The sequence below is a fragment of the Giraffa tippelskirchi genome, chromosome 4 (genome assembly GCF_054371585.1).
Source record: "Giraffa tippelskirchi isolate mGirTip1 chromosome 4, T2T-mGirTip1v1.2.pri, whole genome shotgun sequence".
NCBI lineage: Eukaryota > Metazoa > Chordata > Mammalia > Artiodactyla > Giraffidae > Giraffa > Giraffa tippelskirchi.
Genome location: NC_137278.1, coordinates 159,013,702 through 159,032,261, shown reverse-complemented (window position 1 = coordinate 159,032,261; position 18,560 = coordinate 159,013,702). Strand labels below are relative to the sequence as shown.

General features: G+C 39.9%; 1 long non-coding RNA gene across 1 annotated transcript in view; it reads right to left on the bottom strand.

The window, feature by feature from the left end:
• Positions 1 to 254: 254 nt before the first annotated feature.
• The window catches only part of LOC145546958 (uncharacterized), a 29,422-nt gene continuing 11,116 nt past the window's right edge, over positions 255 to 18,560 (bottom strand). The window contains exons 2-3 of the long non-coding RNA XR_014083416.1: positions 2,725 to 2,968; positions 255 to 2,623 (exon numbers count right to left, since the gene is read on the bottom strand). This is a non-coding gene — a long non-coding RNA (uncharacterized LOC145546958). The remainder of the gene's footprint in view (positions 2,624 to 2,724; positions 2,969 to 18,560) is intronic.

The window sequence follows — 18,560 nt, the reverse complement described above, 5'->3', positions numbered from 1 at the left end:
AATGTCTTGCCTGAAGCATAGAACACAGCAACAGAAAATGCTGTTGTTTTTTGAGGTTTGATTTTATACATTAAAACCTCTTGAAACATTTGTATCTGAATCTTTAGATACCAAGCTCTTAGCCCAGAACTGCCACTATTTCATTGATCTTTCTAAATCACTCCTATAATTTTTGATGCAAAATAAAACAATAGATAAAAGGAAATATGTCAAGATGCTAACAGTGAAAATCTTAAGCTGATGAGTCTCAGTGATTTTTGTTCATTTCTCTTTATGGGATTTTTCCAAGTTTTCTACAAAGACATAAGATGGGAGGTGTGGGGAGAGATGCAATTGTTAGCATTAAAAAAGAAGTTAAAAAGGAAATCACTTCAAAAACAAAATGTTACATGTGTTTTCCATCAGACTTAGACAAAAAGTCACTAAGATTTAAATGAATCTAATGAATCAGTGAAGAGCAGAAGGTCATAATACTATCGTCATCACACATTCCTGACAGCTTAGACTGCTGTTTTTCATTTTACACCTTAGAGAGGAATGTTCACCGGGAAATCTGGACTACCCACTCTCTTTCGATTTGACACTTCTACCTCACTGTACTTTTTTTTTTGCATCCCAGTGCCTTTTCTTCTGCTACCTTCATCCTAACATTTCTCTGAGGAACCAGCCCTTCCCCCAACCTTAGATTATGGGTGTAGAGCTGATTCCACTCTGACTCCAAAGTGGGCATGTGATTCACTTCTAGAAAAACAGAAGATTATGTTTTCCAGCTACAGCAGTTGGCTCAAGAATGGGCCCATGATCAATATTAGATGCAGAGACTAAGGGAGGAACATGTTCTTTTCTGCTGGACTTGAAACTGGATAAGTTCATGTTTAAAGCTTTTAACAGTTGTTTTTCTGGAATAAAAGAAACCCAAGGAAAAAAAACTTACTTGGGGAAAGATTAGGTTCTCATGACATTGTTGGAGCCCCTGGATCAAGCCAGTCCTGAAGCCTTCCCTGCTTCTGAACATTTCTGTTGTAAGAGCAATAAATTCTCTTTGTGCTTAAGCCAATTCAATGTGAGTTTTTCTGCCTTACAATTGAAACAGTCCTAACTGATAGAAACTTTTATCTATTTAACACCCTATTCAGAGGCATTGTTATCAGATGATTTATTTTTTATACCTGGATAAGGCCAATGGAGTTTCACAGGCATACTCCTGGAACTGTATTCCTTTTAATGCATAAACTTTAAGTATTTATGTAGCACTTGCTTTTTTACAGTCTGAGTACAACAGTTTACACACTGAGGATATAAAAATAGCTATCAATGATTATATTATAAATAAATTAAGCATAAAGTTAAATAACATATACAAACATTAATAGGCATCAATGTATTAAAAGTTAATCTTTGGAAAGTTCCAAGCAGTACCCTAAAAACAGTTTCTGAGTTTTGATAAATATACCAAAAAAATAAATTCAAGCAAATGCTCTTAACCCTATTTGGTTCCTTGTCATTAAAAGTCCATAACAATTTGAAGATAGAGAATTTTCTGAGGGTACAAAAATTTCAGCTAGTTTAAACTCAGTCACATCCTTCTTAAGAGCACTCTAATACAAGCAAGGACCACAGGAGAACCTCCATCTTGGTTCACAGAAAATGACAATAAACTCATCCACTGATTCTGAAGATACCTTGTTTGAGAGGAAGGTTCAGAGAAGAGGAAAGTGTATGCCATCATTTGTTTTTCTCTCCTCCTACAGGAAAGGGATATGGTGGCACGTGATAGCACGATTACAGAGGTGAGTGGAAGTCAGAGAAGAGCAGAGAACAGCCTTCACCATTACTGTTGGAAATGATCAATTCCGGCAGTGGCCTGCTGTGATTTGCTCTACAGTGCCCACGTGCTTTACTTTCATCTGTTATAAGACTGTCATAACAATTTTATTTGAACAGGACACTTACCAATTTGCTATGCCTGTTATATGAACATATCCCTTAGACATACACATCTTATTTAGTGCACATCCTATACAACTGTATATTGCAGCCTTATGAGCAAAGACTATGCTAAAGAGTACTCACATACACTGGCCCACCTTAAAAAAGTTAAGTCTTTTCTGACTCTTCGCTCATATCTCAACTATGGTCAAACACTTTCATGAATATTAGACATGACAGATTTGACCATCTTCTCCTGTCCAGATAACAGGGTCAGAAAAATGCCAGTGACAGGTAGAGAAAGGAAACAATCATGTTTTAATATTGGTCATAGGCTAGGAAATACAATTTCTCATTTTCAAAATTATGTTTTATATGTATAAAAAATATGCACTTTAAAAAAATCCAAGCAAAAATGTAAGGTATAAGGTAAAAAATAAAAGTCTTCTTCCTAACAACCATTCTTATTTCTCATAGACAAATAGCATTAATAACAGTTACTCCAGGGAGTTTCTATACACTTATGCATTGTCAACAAGCAAATAAATAAACAAAAACTAGCATGCTTTAGAAATACAAATATTCAGACAAATGGGATGCCGAGTAAGTCAGGGATGAGCACCCATTCCCTCCAAATTATTACCTATTTGAATGGGCAGATCCAGAAAGTCACCTTGAAGTGGATGTCTTCATTCTGCAATGAAAAAGCAGCTGTTTATAGTTATGCAAACACGAGGCCAGCAGACACCCAATGTCCTGGGATGGGAGAGGAAGGGACAATACAAACATGCTTGCTTTATCAAAAGCCACTCTTGTCCTTGGTATGCAGAGTTTGGAGAGGAGATGGAAGAATTTGAGAAAAAACCACTGTCTCCTTTGTCTTCTAGGAAAGAGAAAGTTCAATCTGTGCCCGAAGTTAGGGAAACTGGTTCAATGGCTGGCTGGGTGGTTCCACCAGGAAAAGACACAGAGGCCTCGCCAGGGGGGGCAAGAGGACATTAGGTCATCACTGAGTCCGTGGGCTTCCATTGAAGGGCTCCTGTAGAAAATGCATGATTTTGTGATTGATTTTTGTGATTTTGTGATTTTTTTTTGTGATTTTGCATGATCTGTGATTTAGAGAATAATGACTGTGCAAACTAAGACAGCTATTCTTCCATAGCACAAACATGAACCATCACAGCCTCTCAGGATTCTGGAAGAGTGAGGCACTCCAACAGCCATGAAAAAGCATAACCTAGTAGCTGGCACTAGAACCAGCCAGTACAATTTAGCCTGGAAAGGAAAAGCCAGGCTGAGAAGGCCGAACAGACGCTGCTGTGCTGGCTCCCCCTGGTGTTGAGAGCTGGATTGACACACCCATTTTGAACTTGCATAAACCCTGGAATTCTTGGACAATTCATTGGGGCAGGTGGACACTTGAGCTGTTAGTGGGACAAATAAGGCAGGTGTATTCATCTGTGTACCAAATTAGTGGAGCATATCAAGCTGGTTACATACAAGATCCTGCATATTTTTTGTGTTTATATACTTATTATATGTATGTATGTATACACATATATATGCATGTGTCTCTACATGATACCTACATATACTATTCTTCAACTAGCTCAACTAGCTATTTAGTATAATAATACATATTGGATATCTTTCTATAACTGTGTATCTATCTCATTCCTTTTCATGGCTACATATAATTCTATTATACAAATTTATTATCATTTGACTAGTTCCCAATTGATGGATAAGTTGTTTCTAGTCATTTACTATTTACAAAGTATTTACAAACTATTACTATTTAGTTTGTAACATTACTATTTACAAACATGGTGCAATAAGGATCCTCACATAGGTATTTTTATTTATCAACAACATATACTTCTAGAAGTAAAATTGCTGGACAAAAACAGGTACATTTAAATGGATAACAGATATTGCCAACTCTCCTTCAAAACAGTTGCACCAATTTATACTTCTGCTAATGGAGTATGAACCCTTTCCCCATATTTTCCCAACAGTGCAGAGAATCAAATGTATAGATTTTCCACTCTAATAGTGAAAAATATAATTTCACTTGTTGTTATCCAACAATCCTAGAAGACAGAAATTATTTCCCTGATTTTTCATATGAGGAAATCTAAACTGAGACAGGTTGTATAACTGCTTACATGCCTAATAATTAGAAGAACAAAGATTCAAACCTTGATTTGATTCCAAAGTCCATTCATACATTCATTCATTTAATAGAATCTACTATGTTTCAGACATTGTTCTAACCATGTTACATATTTGTTCATTTTATCTTTATATCAAGACTTTAAGGAAGATGCAATTAATATCCCCATTTTACAGATGAAGTAACTATTGTAAAGAGAAATTAATTTACTTGCCCAAGATCACACAGCTACAAAGTATCAAAGATGGAGTTAGAACCCCAACTGTTTGGTGTCCATTTGTTTCAATGTAAGAACAACCTCCTTAAAACTATTTTTGTTTTGCAGAGAGAAATTTGCCCCTGCAAAGGCACAGGCTTTACAATGTTTATAAAAATCGTTATAAGGAAATAAAAACAGATTGATGAAAATTCAATGGACTTCAAAAGGCTACATAATTTGATATGCATTCAATAGCACACCTTTCACTCTCCTTCTTAAATACTGAATGTGATGCTCTCTCAGGGTTTGCAGTGATAGTCAACAAGGCTGACAGTCTTTTCTATGCATAGCACCATTACTGTCACACATTTTGTGATATAAATTTAATAATTTAGATGGTAGGCACAAATGTCTAACAACCACTGTACCCTAAGCTGCAAAATATTATGGACAGATATAAACATGACCATGTATTAGTTGGTGATGAATGGAAAACACAGAAAATTTTAGGAAAATGGGAAAAAAAAACATTTTTCTAATACTTCTTTTCACTATAGATTTTTTATCATATTTTCAAACCAGCAAGTTTAGCATTATTTTAAGTAAGAGAGGACATACTAGACTGCCATGATATAAGCCCTTTAAATTAGTGCTCAATAAAGGAAATTAAACAGGACTTCTAAAAATACTGTGTATCTGAATAACTATAATGGGTTAAATAAGATAAAAATACTTCTGACTGAGCTGAAAGTAGAAGGTCACCTAATAATACCTCTATTCCAAATAAAGCATTTTTCTAGATTTATCATCTTTGATTATATTTCAACATCCACATAAACATAAATATATAGATGTATTTATACAATAATTTAAAGGTAAAAGGAAATAAGTTCACATGAGTAATTAATCCTATTAAAGCACTCTCAGCTAGAAAACTCTAGTGGCTTCTAAGTTTCATGGGCTGAGTAACAGGGCCAAGCATTGTCTATTTTTATTTTCTACATCTTACTGTTCTTTGTATATTTTATTGTTACAAAGCCAAAGACCATGTCAAAGAGTTGTCTCATTAATACTAAAATAGGATGCCATTAATTAGGTTTACTAATGGACTCTGGAATGCAGCTGATACTTTAATGGGATTTCAAGAGCAGTCAGCTCTTTAAGGGATCTGTTTTCTTTGGTTACTATTGTTTATGACAAATATTCTTACAGTTTTCTCTAGTTCGTAAGCAAGGCCAATAAACGTTCAGAAAAGATTGTGCCACGCTTTTCATAATCATTTCACCTTTGACATGATGATTTACCTAATATTTTCCAGGCTTTACACAGTGTAATAATTTTCAAACATTGCAATGTCCCCTATATATAACAAGTAATCAACAACAGATGGTTTCCTCCACCTGTGTATGACCATAACCGTATTTTCCACCTATTTGTTAACCTCTTGCATCTCTTTCTTCCTGATAGCCAGGCAACATGACTGTCCCTTTAGACTTATAAGTATGATGAATCTGAGTAGATGGGCTTATAGAGATAATGGAGTACCAATAATTTTAAAGGCAATTTGATAAAGCAGCATGCGATTCTAGATCAATAAGTTTCATTCCCATGAAGCTTAAAGTAATTACATACAAAGCTACGTTCATTTGAGGAGTACAGGTCTGGTGGAATTTCTTTCTGTCATCTACTTTCAAATGTGTATTAAATCATATTATTAAGTTCTATCACAGAACAAATCAGTCTACTTGGTTTGCTAAAAGCTGAATTAATCGAGATAAGCATTGGAACTTGAGTCCAAACAATAGGAAAGTGTTCATTTATTCATTCAGCAAATATTTAATGAATCAGCTCTCTGAGTTCCAAGGACAGAGCAGGGAACAGAGCAGATGAAGACCTTAAGTCTTAAGGAATTCACGTTATGCTGGGGGGACCCACAGTTAATGATAAATAAGTAAAATATAAGAAGATCACATGATGATAAGTAATATGAAGAAAAATAAAGCAGGAATAGGAATGTCAAGAGAAAACCATTTAAAACAGAGTGGTCATTCCAAAGAATACATACAGATGGCCAACAAACACATGAAAAGATGTTCAACATCACCGATTATTAAAAAATGCAAATCGAAACTACAATGAGGTATTACCTCATACTGGCCAGAATGGCCATCATCAAAAAATCTACAAACAATAAATGCTGGAGAGGGTGTAGAGAAAAGTGAACCATTCTGCACTGTTGGTGGGAATGTAAATTTGCACAACCACTATGGACAACAGTATGGAAGTTCCTTTAAAAAGCTAAAATTAGAGCTACCATACAACACAGAAATCCTAGGCAGATACCCAGAGAAAACTATCATTTGAAAGAATGCATGGATCCCAGTGTTCATAGCAGCACTATTTACAATAGTCAGGACATGGAAGCCACCTAAACGTCCATCAATAGAGGAATGGATAAAGAAGATGTGGTACATATATATAATGGAATATTACTCAGCTATTAAAAGGAACAAAGAGTGCCCTTTGCAGAGATGTGAATAGATCTAGAGACTGTCACACAGAGTAAAGTAAGTCAGAAAGAGAAAAACAAACATTATATAATATGTTTATATATGGAATCTAGAAAAATGGTTAAGATGAACTTACTTGCAAAGCAGAAATAGAGTCACAGATGTAAAGAACAAACTTATGGCTACCAAGGCAGTTGGTGAGGTGGGATGAATTGGGAGATTAGGACTGACATATATACACTACTATGTATAAAATAGATAACTAGTTAGAACCTACAGTATAGCATAGGGAACTCTATTCAATGCTCTGTGATGACCTAAATGGGAAGGAAATCTAAAAAAGAGTGGATATATAAATGCATGTATGCCAGCTCAGATGCTTCAGTTGTGTCCAACTCTTTGCGACCCTATGGACTGTAGCCCACCAGACTCCTTTGTCCATGGGATTCTCCAGGCAAGAATACTGAAGTGGGTTGCCATTTCCTCCTCCGGGGATCTTCCTGATCCAAGGATTGAACCAGCATCTCTTAAGTCTCCTCCATTGGCAGTTGGGTTCTTTACCACTAGCACCACCTGGGAAGCCCAGATATAAGTATATGTATGACTAATTCACTTGGCTGTACAGCAGAATCTAACACAATATTATAAACAATATACTCCAATAAAAATCAATCTATAAAAAGGAAAGGCAACAATAAAAAATAAAATAGAGTGGTCAGTGAAGGGTTTTGGAGAAGGCGACATTTGAGTAAATTCCTAAAGGAGGTCGGGGAAGCAGCCATGCAGATATGTGTGGGAAGAGTGTTCTGTATGGGAGGAATGGGGAAGGCGGGGTGAAGACCACACTTGTGGTCCTGTGAGGACAAATGTGGCCAGCGGGAGGAAGCATGGGAGGGCGAGAAAGTTGTAGTTGAAGTCTTAGATGAGGCTCTTGATGAAGTCCTAGATGAGGTCCTAGATGAAGTCCAAGAGACAAAGCAGGGCAGATCTGAGGTCACTATAAGGATTCTGGCTTTTACCCTGAGTGAAATGGGGAGCCAGAAATGTTTCTGAGGAGAGGAATTTAAAGAATCTGACTTAAAAGGGTCTTAAGGAATCACTGTGGCTGCTTTGCTGAGAAAAGTCTGTAGGAGACCTGGTAGGAGGGCACTGTGACCATTCAGACAAGAGTCAGTGGTAGCTTGAACCCAAGTAGTGAGAGACAGTCATAGTCCAGGTATTTGGAAAGTGGAGACAACAGGACGTGTTTACTCATTGGATATAGACTTCCCAGGCACTAGTGGTAAAGGCCCCACCTGCCAATGCAGGAGACATGAGACACAGGTTCGATTCCTGGGTCGGGAAGATCCCCTGGACAATGGCATGGGGACCCACTCCAGTGTTCTTGCCTGGAGAATCCCAAGGACAGAGGAGCCTGGAGGGCTACAGTCCATAGGGTTGCACAGAGTCAGACACGACTGAGGTGACTTAGCATGCACACATGCACACACTCATTGGATGAGGGAGAGAAAAAAGAAGCATGACTTCAAAGTCTTCGGTATAGGAGACTGGCAGGATGGCAGTACTATTAAAAATGAAAAGGAATGCTCAGGAAAGAAAGTGAAAGTCGCTCAGTCATGTCCGACTCTTTGTGACCCCATGGATAGTCCATAATATTCTCTAGGCCAGAATACTGGAGTGGGTAGCCATTCCCTTCTCCAGGGGATCTTCCCAACCCAGGGATTGAACGCAGGTCTCCCATATTGTGGGCAGATTCTTTACCAGCTGAGCCATCAGGGAAGCCAAAGAATAGTGGAGTGGGTAGCCTGTCCCTTCTCCAGCAGATCTTCCCAACCCAGGAATCAAACTGGGGTCTCTTGCATTGCAGGTGGATTCTTTACCATTTTTTACAGGAAAGAAAATGTAACATTAAATAGTATTGACAATGTTACTTACCAAATCAAGACAGGAACTTATTCCCATTACTTATAATTACCTACAAGAAATACAAATGAACAGAGAGGACCCCCAGATTGGACTGTAGTTACCTCTGACTTAGGTGCTAATTACAAACACAGTATAAATATTTTTTCTACCTAAAATTCGGAAACATCTGATTTTAAAAGATGACTCTGGGATCTTGGGGTCTGTCATTAATTTTGCTCATTAGTACTTTCACCGTAGATTAAATTATTCCATTGGAAAAATACATATTTAGCGCTTAACATGAGCCAGGCAAGGTGCTGGGCAGCTTAGGCAGAAACATTAGGCATTAGAGACATAATCATGAGTAACACCCAGCTTCTTTTCTTGCTTTTTTATTTTCTCTGGCATTCTGACAATACATGTCCCTGTCATAAATCAGCTGTGAGAATATCAAAGAGTTCTGCACCATCACCAGTGTGGGAGCTGAGTTAGCTGGAAATGACTGGAAAGAATCCTGATGTAAAAGCACCAAATGGAAAGAAGGGAGAGGAAGGCTGGAATACAAAATCAATGTTAAAAATGACATGGGAACTAAGAGAGAGCAGGGCCATTCAAAATATTTTCCATTACAGATACTCTTCAGCTCTGCCTTCTTCTGTGCTAGCAGAGTCAGGGATGTGCCACCGTTGGGCTTTCTCTGGGATTCTGAGGTTCAGAATCATCAAAGTGATCTGGCCATGCTAACTTTAGACCAAAGGAGGAAGAAAACACAGGAGATGGATCGTAAAGTGTCACTAAATCAAAATAACTCTGGCAGTAGAAAAACTTGGAGGAATTCATCAAGGGATAACTTGGAAGGGGCTCACAGTGATGAAGAAGACAGCCTCTCATTGTCAGGGCCTCCCAGATGGCAGGGAGCCACATTTAACACGCTCACACCTCCTGACGCACCTGTCAGAAGCACCCAAGTTACCCACAGTGGACTATTCCTGGTGTGCACGTTTGGTCTAGTCTTGAACTCTCTTATTTTTTCCTTTTAGATATGTGGATTTCATTCAGTTCATTTCAGTTCAGTTAAGTCGCTCAGTCGTGTCCGACTCTTTGCGACCCCATGAATCGCAGCACGCCAGGCCTCCCTGCCCATCACCAACCCCTGGAGTTTACCCAAACTCATGTCCATCGAGTTGGTGATGCCATCCAGCCATCTCATCCTCTGTCGTCATAGCTCCAAAGCTACAGTGAAGCCCCAACTTTCTCGTCTCTGTTAGAAGATACTGTATGTTCACATTAACCATAATTAACTACAGCACACAATTTCCTGACTTATTTTTGCTTTATATTGGTAGCAGTAAGTTCTACAGACTTAGGCTGGAACAGTACTAACAATATTCATTTTTGCTAACTTCTTTTGAAAGCATTTAGCATGCTTACTTTTTTATCATTTGTATAGTTTCTCAGGAATGTTTCCTTTCCTTTTCTTTTTTCCTTTAAAAAAAACCGAAAAAACATTTCCTTCATTTTTACAGATGAGGTACTGAGTCAAGGAGGGAAAGTTCCAGGAAGTTGCCCCAAACTGGAAATTAAACCTGTAATGCCTCCTCCTACCCCGCCTGACCTTTCAGATCAATGGAATTTTACTTCTGAATGCTTTAAATCTTCAGCGACAAATCCAATAAGGGCGCTGGAATGCACCCCACCACTTCAGCCCAGAGTAGAGCAGAAGAGACAAAAGAGCCGGCCTCTCGGTGCGCATTCTAATCAAATCTCTCACGAGTCCCCCCAGCTAAGTACAGGAAATCTCAAGTTTTCAGCCAGTCTTCAATTTCCTAATCACGGACTTCAATTCCCTGGGTCTTTATGCTTGAGCTAGCAGGCTGCGCCTGGCAGGTTTGGTCCAACGGCGCTGGCAGCCTCTGTGCTGAGTGTCCACATTGTTGAGGTGAAGCTGAAGGAGCGGGAGGGGGCGAGGGGGGCATGCTGTTCTGACTTCGGAAAGGCCGTCCTGCCCTGAAAATCCTTTCTCTTCCAGGCCCTCATTCCCACAGTGTTTACCGAAGCTGAATCTTTTCTCTCTTCTGATTTCTGTTGCTCTTGGTCATGGCTATTTTGCCTGTAAACTGATAAGTTTGGGGAAAGTTATTCTACTCAGACTTACAGTGAGCTTCACTCTGATTGACTTTTATAAACAATTTCCATTTGACTTTCACATCAGGTACAACATAAAAGTGATTTGTTGTATGTCATTCATGACCTTTCTCCAGAAGGCTTGAGTCAGATCTTCAACAACAGTAAACAGCATCTATCAAAATCTTCCTGCAGTACCACGGGACCAATAGCAATCGTCTTGCTTCTTCTCAATATCCCAACATATACAACACACACACACACACACACTCATCAAATAGATTTATATGTGTGCTTTTAGCACTTCAAGTCCATGCTAATAAAAATTGGGACATTCTACAGTAAGAGGAAACTTATCTTACCTGAATCTCTGTAAGGCAATCATTGATCTGTATCTTTTTTCCTTTCCTTTGATACCATGTTTACAGTGTGAGCTACTTTTTTTGTTAATGCCAACAAAAAAGTCACTTGGCTGTGAAAAGGAAGAATGGTCATCAAACACACTGCAATTTTCCCAAAGCTAGAGGAAGTAAATACAGTCACAGGTCTGAAAATACTGAAAAAGAGCCTTTCCAGACAGAAAAAGAACAAAATAGTGTTACACTAATCTATGGGAGAGTAATTTGTTCCTGAAAAGAAATCTGTAGGGCTATTTCTCAAAATGTTATTACAATCAATTTCAATGGGAAAGAGTTTTGTGTTTCCATTCTCCAAATTGATAGGCATTTATGTTAAAACAACATCAAATCCCATTACAATGGGCTCAATTACCTCAACAGTTAACATTCATTATCATAACATAACCTAACAAGGTGTTTTTCCTTCATTAATTATTCTACAATATGGCTGTTCCCCTGATCCTTTTTAGGTTTTTTATGGAGCTATTTTCTATCTAATGATTGAGACAATGCTCACAGAAAGGTATATACATGGTATACCGTTAAGTAATTAAACTTTAATGCAGGGAAAAATTGCATTACAGTCAAAATAAACCCATGAATTGGTACAGATAATCTCACAATCACTGAAAAAGCAGACATCAGAAGTGTCGTGCCCCACACAATACCTCTGACAAAAACTACATGATCGCTCTGAAAGGAGACACCGGTACAACTCACAACAAATAGACCACTGCAAGGATGACAACATGGTGACCCCTTCTCAAGGCACTGAGGCTCATAAAGTACAAAATCCACACCGATAAAGTCTACTTGTATATCTGGACCCATAGCATGAAGGCTGCCCCAGAGGCCCAGGCCATGTCACAAATCTAAATGTAAGTCAGGACTTCCCTGGTGGTCCAGTGGTTAAGACTCCATGCTTCCAATGCAGGGCATGCTGATCAGATCCCTGGTGGGAAACTAAGATTCCCAGATGCCATGTGGTATGGCCAAAAAATAAAAAATAGAAGTAAAGAAAAGACCTAAGTCAGCTTGCACTTATGGTAAATGCCTCACTGTCAAGAAAACGTAACACCAATCACAATCCCCCAGCTAAGCGTTAGCGAGCTCATCTCATCCTAGAACACAGGACCTGCTCACTTTATAAGGAAATCCTCCACCTCCTAGCCAATTGTGCCCTGTTTCCACAGCACCTCCTCTAATGCGCCATAAAGCTCGTACTCGCCCAAACTCCCTTGGGAAGAGCATTCCACTGCTAGTGGGGCCCTGCACTTCCCGAACCCATGGGTTGTTTTCACTTGAATAAAGGCATCAAACTCATACTAAGTTGTTTTAGTTTTGTCACTTGACCATACTAAGGGAAATATGTTTTATGAAATTCTATATAAAGTCAAGTTCTCAGAATCCAAATTGGCAAATGTCAGTGCCAGGGTAACGTAGGGTGAAGGAGGGGAAGACAAGGGGAACTGAGAGTCTGGGTGCGTGCGTGCGAGTGTGCTTGCAAAGTCGCATCAGTCATGTCCTACTCTGTGCAACCCCATGGACTATATAGCCTGCCAGATGTCCAGGGGATTCACCAGGCAAGAATACTAGAGTTGGTTGCCATTTCCTTCTCCAGGGGATCTTCCCGACCCAGGAATCGAACCCGAGTCTCTTATGTCTCCTGCATTGGCAGGCGGATTCTTTATCACTAGCACCACCTGGGAAGCCTGAGAGTCTGGGTACCCAGCTGGCTTTGAACCAGGTATCTCTGACATACAAGACTGTGATAGAATTTGAGGTGGTTCCTGAAACTTCCTAGCGCTCAGCCATGGGGAATAAGGACTGGCTTTGGGAAAGATGTCATGGATGCCTCTGAAAAATCTGATCAGAGCTATGGTGCTGTCCTCACAGGAAGCACATATGTACACACAGCTTTTGGCTTACAATTTCCACTAAAACTCATCCATAATTTGAAGATCTCATATAAGAACCCTTGCTCTAGAGATAGAACCAATCTAAATGCCAAGATCTCTTGTCTCGTTGGTTCAAACTCTCTTTTTTGCAGTGATTCACTATGCATAAATAAAGTCATAAATGAGTAAAGATGGAGGCGAGACTCCCCTAAGGGCATCTGAATTGATGACTATGAGCAGTTAATTATCTCTTGGACATGCTTTATGAACACCTTCTACCAAAACTTAAATTCAGATGACTTCTCGGGAATGAATTAAGCTTATTGGGGAAGAGCATGAACTCATGCACTCCAGGCTATTGGGTAAAGTAATTACAAGTTTGCCTTATTTTAATGCAGTGGCTATCTGTCCTGAACTCCCATGCAAACAAAACCATTTTGCAATCAAATCATGTTTTAAATCTATTTAGCAAATAAGCTTCGCTCCTTATAAGAAATTTTATGGTGAGACTTTTGGTGGAAATAATCATGACTGAAAATGTTTTGTAAATCCTGTTTCGTGTGTGTCTACATCAGCTTTGCTGAACGTGAAAAGCCCCCAACTAATCTATATCTAGTAACTGAAACAGGTTCATAAACTCATAATAGAAACCTGCTTCGAGGATGAAAAAGATTTGGTCAATTCTATACCTGTGTCGATTTAGGATTATAATTGGTTGTTTGGCTATGCCTTCTGGCCACTTGTGCACCAATTATAATTTTTACCCCAGAATTTCACAGGACTGTGGAGTTTTCTCTATTGTGTCTTGTATTTATCGGCCTTATCACCTTGGTTAGCTTTTCAGTGGCAAGATCCTTTCCTTTTGCTTCACTTTTATGTCTCATGGTGCCTGGCTGAGAGAGGAACTATGGGTTTTAGAGTGATCAGTGATACAAATGGGCTGGAAACGATGGAGGATATAGTTAGTAAATAAACAAAATAGGAGAACATTCAAACAGGGGGAAACAGCTGAGTCAAACTGTCAGTGGTAGGGATGCAAATCCAGGGCCAAGGAATGAAGTGGAGGTCAGAGACAAGGGATCTACAGCCAAAGACAGTGCTCAAGCCATAAAAAAAGCTTAATAAATATTTGTTATTGTTGTTATTCAAAATACTTCTTAAGTCAAATAATGTAACACTTTAATAATTTGGTGGGTAGGTGTGTATACAGGATTAGGGGGATTCCTAGTATTTTCTTTATTTACACTCTGGCACGTTCCTCATTCAAGCTGAACAATGAAGCTGCCAACTCAGGAAGTGTTGTTAGAACAAAAACAAAGAGAAGAGGCTTTTTTGAAGTTCAAAGTCTGGCCTTTTAAAGTCTCAGAAGCTCCGGTCCAGGTGGGGTGCAGGCAAAAGGGCTTCATGAGATAAACGAAGGCTTCCCACCTCTCCTTTCCCAAGAGAGGATAAGAAGCCCTGGGTCAAGGGACTGTGGGTGGGTGGTGAGCAGGGAAAGATGAAGAGGTCACCGAGCCTGAGGGACCTGCAAACAAGAGCACATATCTAATCACACTGGTGATGATCATAACGTCACCTGCCAACGTTTGCTTACGGTATACCTGAAACTGTTTAAGGCACCTTTGTTGTTTAGTCGCTAAATCGCTTCCAACTCTTTTGCGACCCCATGGACTGTGGCCGGCTAGGCTACTCTGTCCATGGGATTTTCCAGGCAAGAATACTGGAGTGGGTTGCCATTTCCTCCTCCAAGGGATCTTCCCGACCCAGGGATCAAACCAGCATCTCCTACATTGCAGGCAGATTCTTTACCGCTGAGCCACCTGGGAAGCCCAACGTGCAATTGACAATGTCCTCAATCTTATGCAGTAGTAGCAGAATTGTGTAGAAATTCTGGTGCTACTGTTCACACATTTGGGGATTCACTCTCTTTGCTCAAAGTAGTTTTGAGTGCATACCTTGTGCTGCTCACTGTGGGTGCAGCAATGAATAAGGTGCATAGAGTCTCTTTCTATGGGGTAAAGGTAGGACCAACAGATACACAAAGAAGTGTATAATTACTTGTTGTAACCTTTCCATGGTTGATTTCCCCAACTTAATTGCAAATTTCTTGAAGGCATTAGGCTCATCTTATACTTGTTAGGTCCTTCCACCATGCTTGGTTGAACTCTCAGTAACTCTTGGTTGATTATTAATTATCTGACCATCTGGACTTGAGAAGCAATTCTAGGATTTCTTGGCAGAAGGAGCTTTCTGAGGCTGACATACATTCTTACTGGGCTCCAGCTTTTTCTATTCTTCCCACTTAGGAAGATGCTCAAGTTTTTGAGGTTGGTTTTGATGTAGTCAGAGGTTAATTTATTCTATTAGAGGCTCTATGTTCACCCATGAAATTCAAAGTATTAGACTGAAGTCAGAGGTGATATTTTCTGTAATTGACTAAAGTTAAGCAGGTGAGTAATACGGTTTCTAATGCAGGTAATACTGCTGAACTAGCAAAATACTGGCTCCATCTTAGAGATCCTCGAGCAGGAACTTGTTTAAAATAAGCTACAGGGCTCTTTTAATCAAGTTAAGTTCTCCCCTGCTTTCTGACCCCCAAACAGGGCAGGTTTCATCTTAAATTCTAAGGTGACATCGCTTGTGTTATCACACTTGGGACTTGGTTAAAGGAACTTTTATTGGACTACAGACCCTCATACTGCCTGGAATTCTCTTGTCTTACTACTTAATAAGGTGAAGGGCTGCATTGATCTTAAAGTGACCACACAGCCTCAAACTCAGCAACCTGCTGAGAATAACGCTGAAGAATTGGCAGAAAGAGCTGTGCCTCTTAACTGAGAGAATGGGCTTAAGAGAACACCCTGGAAAGGAGGAAACTTGCAGGAAGAAAATAAGGTCACAGTCTTCACCATTCTCCTTTTCATGCCAACCAACTATTGATACAGTTTAAGAATGTGTTCGTTGAGCAAGACGTTTTCCGCTCACATTATTCTGCTGAGACAAAGGACTGTTTCCTGTATGTTCACACAGATCACTATATTTTTGGCTTGGCCTCTTTTGCTTTTAAATTAAGGGTATGTCCTGATAAAAAGAAGCAGTTGCCTCCCAGAATGTGAGAAACACTGTTGCCAGCATGTTTTTTTTTTTTAATATGAATAGGGGACTAGGTAGAATATGACTCAGTAAGAAGTTTTTGTGCTCAATTCTTGGTTAAGACCATTTCCATTGTCAAGAATACAAATGGAAATCTATGATGCTTTGTTAGCTTTGTTTGTTTCATGTAGACAAGAGTCAGCCTAAAGATACGTCGTTAAAATAAAAGTTTGCACTACCCAGAGAAAAGTTTATCTTCTAACATACTTGACTTAGTTCCCTGTGACTGCTGTAACAAATTACTGCAAATTAAGTGGCTTGCTGCTGCTGCTAAGTCGCTTCAGTCGTGTCCGACTCTGTGCAACCCCATAGACAGCAGCCCACCAGGCTCCACCATCCCTGGGATTCTCCAGGCAAGAATACTGGAGTGGGTTGCCATTTCCTTCTCCAGTGCATGAAAGGGAAAAGTGAAAGTGAAGTTGCTCAGTCGTGTCCGACTCGTAGCGACCCCATGGATTGTAGCCTACCAGGCTCCTCCATCCATAGGATTTTCCAGGCAAGAGTACTGGAGTGGGGTGCCATTGCCCTCTCTGTTAAGTGGCTTAGAACAATGCAAATGTATGGTCTCACAGTCTGCATGTCAGAGGTCCAGAGTGGATCTCACTGGACTAAAATCAAGGGGTTGGCAAAATGCATTTTCTTTTTGCTGGAGGCTCTAGGAGAATCTAGTTTCTTGCCTTACCAGCTTCCAGAGACCATCCTCATTCCTCCAACTTCAAAGCCAACAGCATTGGGCCCAGTCTTTCTCAACTGTCATCTCTCTGGCTCTCCTTTGTCTTCCTCTGTTCCTTTTGAGGGGGCTTCCCTGGTGGCTCAGAGGGTAAAGTGTCTGGGACTCTGGTGATTACACTGGGCCCACTTGGATATACTAAGGCAGTGGTCCCCAATGTTTCTGGCACCAGGGACCGGTTCTGTGGGAGACAATTTTCCTATGGACCAGGGTGGGGTGGACAGTTTCAGGATGATTCAAGGACATGACATTTGTTGTGCACTTTATTTCTATTATTACAACATCAGCTCCACCTCAAAACACCAGGCATTAGATCCTGGAGGCTGGGGACCCCTGAACTAAGACTCTCACCTTCATTAAAGTCAGCTGATTAGCAACTTTAATTTCACCAGCAACCTTAATTGCCCTTTGCCAAATAACCTAATAACAAATAACCTAATATACTTGTAGGTTCTGGAGATTAGACTGTGGACATCTTGGGTGGGGGGGTGGGGGGAAGCGGATGCTGTTATCCTGCCTGCCACAGATATTAGGAAGTCTTTGTGTTCTTTTAAAATCTGATTTTGATAAGTCCAGGGCCTGCTTCCAAGTTGTGGGTTTCTCTCCATCAGATATTTAAGAAAGGATCTTTAAATTTAGATCTTTCCAGAGTCTTCACTGGCCTCAATTCAGTATCACTTCACAATATTCTTGACTTTGCAACATAAGCAATTAAATATAGGCATTGATTATCAACCATTTCCTGAGATTAGGAACTGCTAGAGAGTTACCTATTGATTATGCATGACTGTGACATAATTGTGTATGGTTTACTGCAGGTCTTTGCAGTGACTTTAAGATACAGTCAGACCCAAACTTGTTTCCAATGCGACTTACTATTCCTAGAGCATCACTCCCAACAGGATGCTTCTCTGAATTTGTAATCTTCTCCCAGATGCAGGGACTGAAATCTTTGGTATCATCTCTGACACTTCGAAGTGTCTGCAGGACCCTAATGCTCATGATATACTACTGTTCTGACTGTTGCAATAGCTTCTCATAATCTGCCCTGATTCCATACTTTCACCCTTCTCTCCCTCCTGTACACTCAAACAGGAAGAGTTTTTCTAAAATATCAGTTTCCCAAATCATTAATTTTTGTTCTAATACTTACTGTCAAGGCCATGTGACCTTGCAACATTAGTTAACCTCTCTGTGAGGTGAAGGCATAATGGAGCTAATGTACAATGTCTACCTCTAAGTTTTTGTGAAGATGAAATTGAATGTACATAAAGTGCTTTAAGGGCTCCCCAGGTGGCACAGTGGTAAAGAATCCACCTGCCAGTGCAGGAGATGCTGGTTTGATCCCTGTGTTGGGAAGATCTCCTGGAAAAGGAAATGGCAACCCACTCCAGTATTCTTGCCTGGGAAATCCCATGGACAGAGGAGCCTGGAAGGCTATAGTGCATGGGGTTGCAAAAGAGTCGGACACGACTTAGCAACTAAACAACAGCAACTACTATCGCACATAGTGAAGAGATGCGTATGTGTATGTGTGT